The sequence below is a fragment of the Callorhinus ursinus genome, unplaced genomic scaffold, assembly GCF_003265705.2.
Source record: "Callorhinus ursinus isolate GAN/ISIS: 27379988/994484 unplaced genomic scaffold, GSC_fseal_2.0 scaffold2, whole genome shotgun sequence".
NCBI lineage: Eukaryota > Metazoa > Chordata > Mammalia > Carnivora > Otariidae > Callorhinus > Callorhinus ursinus.
In genome coordinates, this window is record NW_027397064.1 from 15,067,160 (window position 1) to 15,075,847 (window position 8,688).

General features: G+C 39.5%; 1 pseudogene; it reads right to left on the bottom strand.

Annotated features, from left to right (window-relative positions):
* Window positions 1-7,058: 7,058 nt before the first annotated feature.
* On the bottom strand, window positions 7,059-7,177 carry LOC112808110 (U2 spliceosomal RNA; annotated as a pseudogene).
* Between the last annotated feature and the right edge of the window lie 1,511 nt (window positions 7,178-8,688).

An 8,688-nucleotide genomic window follows, 5' to 3' on the forward strand; every position in this document is an offset into this window, starting at 1 on the left:
GCCCTGTGCTCAACATTTCGTACAATGAGGAACAAAATAAACAAAATCCTTGACTAATAGAGCTTATAGTCTAGAGAAAAATTCATATAAAAAAATGAATAAAGCCATCAGGTTAAATTAGTGTTATAAAAGGAAGACCCGGATATTCTGAGAACAATAAGAACATGAATTTGTTTGGGGTGATCTTACAAGGGGTAGTTTTATAAATTAAAGCTTAAACCTGACAGAGAGAGAGAGAAAGAGGAGTTACCCAGGTAAAGGAAGGATATTCCAACCAGAGAAAACAGATCAAAGACCCTGGGACAGGAAAACGCTTGCTGTATCTGAGGAACTCAAAGGAATCCTCTTTGGCTGGACGTCAGGAGAATGGCATGAGATAAAGCTCTAGAAAGCCTGGAGCCAGATCATGTGGGGTTTGTAGGCCACTTTGAATGGTTTTAAGAAAGGGACTGAAGTGGTTTTACTTGTATTTTATAAAGATCACTGTCTGTTGAATGGAGAAAAGAAAGAACAGAAGCCACCAGACCAATTCTTAGACTATGATGATGAATAAGATGATGGTGGCTTGCACTAAGCTGAGTGCAGCTGAAATGGAAAGAATTGAATTAATTTGAGATACATCCTGGAGTTAGAATCTACATAGTCCACCCAGATTGTTGAATTTAGAGGATAGGGAGAAAAAGAAGAGATGATAAAGGAGATTGAGGAATACCAGTCAGAGAGGTAGGAGGAAAGTTGAGAGAAGGGTATAGTAGAAGTGATGAGAAAATGGTTCAAGAGCCAGGAATGATCAGAAATTTAGAAAGATGATATTTATGTATATATGTATTTATGTATTTATTTATATTTTTTAAAGATTTATTTTTTATTTATTTGAGAGAGAGAGAAAGAGCATGAGTGGGAGGGGCAGAGGAAGAGAGAATCTCAAGCAGGTTCATGGAGGGGTAGTGGTACAAGATAGCATTTTAATAAGAATCACAGAAATAGCAAGAGAGAAAGTGAAGACAGGAGGTGAAGCTTATGCCAAGTTTGACTTCCCCTTATAGATAAGAGTTTCTCAGTTGATGTCTAGAGGGTTAAAGTGATGTGTTCCAGTTCACCACATTGAGCAGAAGGGGATCAAAGTGGACATGATCCAATCTTAGATTCTTTAGCCCAGTGAAGAGGGTTATCCTTAGCATGACCAAATAATAGTATGCTGTCCAATAGAGTAGTCACTAGCCACATGTGTCTATTTAAACTTAAATTAATTAAAACAAAATAAAATTTTATAATTTAGTTCCTTAATTTTACTAGTTGTATTTCAAGTGTTCAAGAGCCATGCATTTCCAGTAGCTACCATATTGAACAGCAGAAGGTATAGAATAGTTCCATCAGAACAGAAAGTTTTACTGAACAGCTCTGATGTAATTTATCATTCACATTTGGGCACTTTGAAAGTGACTGATTCATAATCAATACCAGGACAATAGGCTTGAACCGTGACTGTCTTGGAAAAACATATGGACACCTTGGCTAGACTGACCATTTTAGGAACTTTATTTCAAGTCTTTAGCTGGCAAGACGTGAGTAAAGCAAATGGTCTCAACATCTCCAAGCCTACAGGTAGGTTGGTGGATAGCCTCTAATCAGATCCTCTGATGATTCTCACTTTCAGACAGTCATGCCCTTGTGTAATTCTTACACCTTGAGTGTGAGCTAGACCTGTTGACTTGCTTCTAACAAATAGAATATGGCAAAAGTGATAGGATGTCATTTCCTAGATTGAGTTACAAAAAGATCATAACTTTCATATTAAATGTTCTTGCTTCTTGGCTGGCTTGCTCTGAAGGGAGCCAGATGCCATGCTATGATACAACACATGGAGCGGCCCATAGGACAAGGAACTTAGGTAGGTCTCTGGCCAACGAACAGAGGCCCTCAGTCCAGCAATTACCAAGGGACTGAGGACTGTCAGAATATGTGAACAAGCTTGGTAGCAGACTCTCCCTGACTCAGATAAGACCGAATCTGCAGCCAACAGTTTGCAACCTCTTGAGAGACTTTGAGCCAGAGGCACCCAGCTAAACCACCCATGGATTCCTGACATACAGGAGCTAGGAAATAATAAATGTTTGCTATTTTACAGTACTACATTTCTGGGTAATTTGTTACATGGCATTAGATAACTAATACATCTAGGCTACTCAATGGGCCATTTTAACAAAATATTAAGGAGGTAGGTGTTGATATGCAGGCATTTTACCTCATTGCTCAACTCTCCCAGACTCAATTCCTCTTTCTCTTTTGTCTTCTACAATTTAGGAAGGCCAGCATGTAACTTGATTGAACCACAGTAAGCCTTCGATGTACATTTGCTGACTACATAAACAATGAATAAAAAATAATATAAGGCAGGCAAAGTTGTCCTCCTACCCATCTGCAGTAGATGGCTAATCTTTGACTTGAGAGAAGAACACCTGTTCAGCATAAGCGAAAAAGTCCAGAGAACTCTCTGGAAAGGTATTTAAACTGAAAGCAACTCATTTTCTTGTTTTTTTTTTTTTTTTCCTTGACTCTCTCTGACATCTGTTTTCCTCTTCTTTCACTCACCGTGGTTCTGTGTATATTGGTGGCCATGGACATATTGAATTGTGAATGTAGGTCTTTCACCCCAGTTCCTTAGTGTTCATTAAATGACAGTGTTAGTGAACAATACCATCTGTCTGCACCTTGACATCTCTATCACCCATATTAACTCAGTAAACCTTGATGGAATTCTAGTTCAAGTAAGAGCGTCTCCAATAACCGTAGCATATACATTATCTCTATGACAATGAGAGTAAGTCTGTGTTGTCTTAAATGCTCCTTTGCCACAGTAGCAAAAGCCCAGAAAGTCTTGATATGAAGGCCATTAAAATAGAGGTTGTATAATTTCATGAACCCATGGGGTGCTATTGGCAAAATTATTCCTCAAAACCATTTTTTTTAAAGAAGAAAGTTGTAAATAGTGTGAAAATGAATTCAGAAGCTAAAGACTGAAATGTTGAGAGGCTTATAATTAACATTCAGCAAGTGAACGTACGCAGGCATCCCAAGCACATTGAATGTGACTATAACCAGGACTTAGGATAAAGGTAGACTTTAAATACCACTGGATCAAAGATAAGTAGACATTCCAAGCAAGGACAATAAAATGCACCAAGAGGAAGAAAAACATTTATGATTCTACTGAGAAAAATAATCAGTAGTCATCTGATGAGGTCAGGACAATGAGCACCTCGTCTAACAATGATGGCTTGAATCACTATGAAAATTAACCACCTACTTCTATTACTTCAGGGACAACACAATTACCATAGCTGGCATCATAAAAAGAACATTTCAAACAGAGGTTCACAAAATGCTTTTTGTTAGGAACTCTCTTGGCTTCTGAATGAAAGTCCCTGAGCTACCTTCTATTTTGCAAATGTAAGTGTCCCTTTGGTGTACTCCCTTTCCGTTCTGTATGGATGAGGAAGCTCAGTGACTTAGAAAAGCCCTGGGGGAATATGCATGGAAAGTCTCCAGGGATTCTAGAACCATTTTGGGGAAAATGAATTTTTTTTTAAACTGAACAATTTTTAGACATGCTTTCATGAAACTGGGAAAGATAATTTATATAAAGTATAGTGATATGATTCAAAAATAGTTTGATGATGATCACTGTAAATTCAGGATGAGAGAGATTTCCAGGAATGTTACAGGACCAGATGACACCTCAGTACTAATTTTGAGGTGGCCTAGTAGAGAAGAAGATGGGAAATTCACTTTAGAGGTGGGAAAAGGGGAAATCCATGGATTTCTCTGGTTCACTGAAAGCTCTGGATATTGATAAAAGGTTTTCTCTACTATGTACTAAACCATTCCTATCTCATCCTGCTTTATCTTAACCTGGATTATTTGGGTAAACTTTTCTTTCTCTTCTCCTAAAGTATATTCTTCCGTTAACCTCCCTCTCAAGAGCAAACATTTTCCATGAACTATAACCTCTCTCTTTTCTGCTTGCGCTAGATTCCAGTGATCCTTGAGCTAAAATGGCCTTGTTGGCTAGTGTCCTCAAATGCATAACTAACTTACTCTTGGTATGGGTGCATACATGTGTGCCTTTGGTCCTTGCTAAACTAAACTGTAAGCTCCTAAGAGGGTAGGAAGTGTGATTTATGCTTTTGGTGCTTGCCTTCTACACCATTATCCTATTTAAATGCTGCAAACACAGCAGACACCATGACCATGATGGTTTGTCCACTGATGGAGCTCCCCAGGCAAAGTGAGTCCATTCAGAGAGCATCTCTCAATGACATCAAGTTTGGAGGAGAATATGTTTGAAATGAATGTGATTTATAGTTGTGGTTTAAGTTTTAGGGTGCAATAAAGGCAACCCTACTCTGAGCTGCTGGTTTGGAAGTACTGAGGATATAGAGTTGCCTTTATGAGCATACAGTAGTTACAGGAGGAAATTGTGATGATTAATAGCTTATAATCACTGGATGCAACCCTGCAGAAAGATAAACATTTAGAGTGAATAAACACTGAGTGCTTACTCTCTGCCAAGCACCACCATATTTTACCCTCGGAGACATCATGCCAGGATATCATTAGCCTTAGTTCACAAATGAGGAAGATGGGCTCTGAGCAGAGTCCAGAGAGGGTAGGTTGGAAAACCTTCCTTGGAAAGCAGGCCTCTTGACTTCAGCTGCAGCTGGTCACAGTTCACTTGGGGTGCTGAATTTTCCAATAGAAATATTTTTCCATGTTTTCAAGTTGCAATAATTAAAAAGAGGCATATATTTAATTCTAAGACATTCTTTCTCATATCACACTGGTTATGAGTTATACTATCAATCAAAACCAAGTATGTGGAAATAAGTATTAATACATTTGAAACAAAGACAAACAGATTGCCAATTCAAGAATTAAAGACAGCACTACTTCTCTCTTGATGTTCTTACTCAGCCAAATAAACAAATTCCTGTGATTATTATTTATCATGAATAGATCTGTTTGGAAGAATATCTCAACGCTACTTGTAGTAGACACCTGGTGTTTTTTGCAGGAGGTCTGCTCAACAAAAGAACCCTCTTTCTGGTTTTGCTGAGTCTCTGTTGCATAGCTCTTGCTGGGAAGCCAGGTCACTACTTTACTATAGAATCTACCCAGTTTTTCCCCCATGCCCTGGAGGCCAGATGGAGGGATGGGCATGTAAGTGAGGCTCAGCCAGCCTGACCCCGTAACTCAAGATTTTGAATGTTGAGTGGGTGATCTCACACTGAGATAATATAGCCCAACACAAGTGGTGGACACCTTGTAGTCTATATTCCGCGGTGGCAGTAGTGACAATGCTCATCCCCAAATATTTTCATCCCTACCCTCCCTTACCTCCTTCCTGTTTTCCTGACACTATAGCCTCTCCTTTCAATTCATTAGCAGGTACGCTTCCACATCAGAAGAGCTTGAATTAACTTGAATGGTGGTCTGTGCTTGCAACCAATAGCATATTTATGTGATAGCACATCAGGAAAACATCTAAACCATACAAACCATAGGACTAATCGAAATGATTAAGTTAATCGTTATTTCTTTAATTTTTACCAGGGACAGGTGGATGGTTTTCAAAACACAGTGATTCACAACCCAAACAGATTCTTTTAGGTCCTCAGGGTTAATGACCATTGTCAAAATGAATGAAATACTGGATGTCTGGGCTAAAGCTCGGCCTACGGATGTTGGTTATTTTCCCAGGGTGGGGCCCAGCAACACAAGGTGCACAAAGTCCGGAGGCAGAGGGATGAAATAGGAAACGCACAGGCTTTGCAACCATTTCCGTCTACATCACCAGCTGTGCAATCCCTACAATTATCCAGCTTCTCTAGATTTTACTATCCTCATGTGTTCACTGGGGAGAAGCCCATATACTCTTCTAGTTGTATTAAGAGTTTGTGAGCCTGAAGCACCTGGTAGATACACGAAGACGTGTGGGCCAAGCCGTTTCCTCTTCTGTTATGACTTCTCTTAATTTCTGTATGTGGTGGAAACCATTGTCTATACAAAGGGGATAATAAAGGAAAAGATCACTCAAGGAGTTGTCTGTCAAAAAACCAGGGGAAACATTATATATACAAATATGTGTCTGTGTGTGGCTACTGGGATTCATATAACTAATATTTATAACTTTGATTATTTAAGAGTAATCCCAGAGGTCCATGACACAAAATACTTTGTAGTTTTCATAAAGCATATAAATGTTTGAACTGTATTCTGCAAAGGTGGTGATGGAGAGCAAATCACTTAGCTAGTGAATAAACCCAGCTGACTTCCCCAGCATTAGCAGTTCAGCTTATCTCTCTTGTTTTCTAGTAACTTCTCCTGCATATTGAAGTTCTCATGAGGTGATCGGATTACAGTTTCTTTGTGGGAAAGGACCTCCAGAGGAGAAGGGGTACAGGTGATGCAAGGCAAGAGAGAGTGAAGAAGTACGAGGAAAAAGAAAAAAAGGACCTGATTTTTCTTTTTTCTTTTTTTTAAGTTTCCTTTTATTTAAGTAGTCTCTATACCCAACATGGGGCTTGAACTCATGACCCCAAGATCAAGAGTCACATGTTCCTCTGACTGAGCCAGCCAGGACCCCCATAACCAACTGATCTTTCTAAAGAACAGATACCTTAGAGTTGAATCTGACCTCAGCAATGGCTTGGCTTGGAGTGGGTGAATTTCCAGTCTTACTCTCCATAGAAGTGCGACATAGGGCTACATGAAAACATTTTTACCAATTGTTTCAGTCAGCCCAACACTGTTCATCAAGTGAGAGAATATTAAAAGAGGTCATTTAACATTTTTATTCACATCTCATTGCAGTTTGTGTTTGGAATTGTTTGCTGTCATAGTACCAGGGAATTTGTTGGTTGGCAAAAGTTCAGGAACGATGGCTATTTCTTTCTTTCTTTCTTTCTTTCTCTTTCTTTCTTTCTTTCTTTCTTTCTTTCTTTCTTTCTTTCTTTCTTTCTTTCTTTTCTGTCAGTGGTGGAATTTAACATAATGTTAAGGGGTCAGGATTTTACAAGGAAAAAAAAAAGTCTACATAATAATGGATTGATTGTCTCCCAAAGAATTTTGAGAACAGTTTTCGCACTTGATCTTAGCCAAAAGGCCGAGAAGTGATTGAGAACAGTTTTCAAAGAGAATCATCAAATCACAAAGCCACGGAGCACCCCAACCTGTCTTTCTGGTTATTTCAGATGATAATTTTAAATTAACATTCCAAATTGTGTTTATAATTCTGGGGACAACTCTGCAGACATGAATTTTAGGAAGTTAGCTATTATCAGATCAACCAGGCACAATACAACCCATGAGATGGGGGGTAAGGGGTATAGGGTGGGTGGAGGGGAGGTGGGGTCATTTAGCTGATCGCCACTTGAGGAAATCCTTTGATTTAGAATACATGATTACTGGTACTGAGGGAGTTAAGATAATTTGTCCCTTGCCTGTGCTTCTCCACCTTGGAAGGCTCAGGTCTACGAAGCAGTGTTTGACAGGAAAATAAAGCAAGAAGATTCAGGACGGCCAATCAGAAAAAGTCTGTAGCTCTTGCCTTAGTGATTTTCAGTTTGAACTGATAGGAGCTGCCTGAAAACATACCTCAGTTCTTTATGTAGGATTTTGAATCTTACTGTGTTTTAAGGAATGTGCAACCATTATGCTGTCTCTTTTGATGGATGAAAAACCTTTCCTCCATAGTCTCCACAATTAACATTATATTACTTTATTTCCTCTCTTGGAAGGACACATTATTTTTAAAGGTTATTTATTGTGCAGGTAGGTCCTCTCTGTGATTCCTTCCTCTGATGAGGTTACTTGGAATATTATCCTGCAGACATGCAGTAAAGCTCAGTAGCAGAGAAAATAACAGTGTCGTTAACCTCCTTAGCACTGGAGATAAATTAACACTAATAAGATAGGTACCAGGGTAGCAACTGACAGAATGACAGAATGAAACTCACCAGCCTAAGGAGGCGGTAGCAGGTGTCATTCTGCTATACTCCCCAGTCCTGTGTGGACCCTGTGGCTGGGAGCAGCTTATTCCTGCTTTGCTGACGTTCAAGCGCGCTGCCCTGAAGTCAAGTCCAGCTGATTCAGGGCTGCTCTCACCCTCCTCTGCTGTCCCTGCTGATGGAAACCGGCACCACCATTATTGAGTCTCCATGGATCCAGTAACTTTTCTCATCTCACTTCATGACAGGATATCATGACAACTTCATGGTAGATACATATGCCATGACTAGAGTGAGCTCTGCCATACTGGAAAACATTCTGTCAAAATATTGAAATGATGTGCTATGCGGGGAAATGGGCCACAGTGGATATCTTAGGAGAAGCAAGCTGGGGGAGGGGGGTGTGGGGGTGGAAAGCAACAACCTAAAAGATAAAAATTAAAAAAAAAATAAAAGGATGCTGGTTATTCAGGTGTCCCCCATGTCACCTTTGGCCAGCCGTGGAAATGAATTTTAAGTCTTAATTCATTAACTGACCACTAAATATGGTGATAATTAATATCTTGACTGCTTATTAATGAGCAACCCGTATCCTGTGTAAGCTACCTAGGAAGATGATCTATGAGGCATGACTAAGTTGCCCACTGTGAATTGATGGTGTCTCACACATGGAAATACA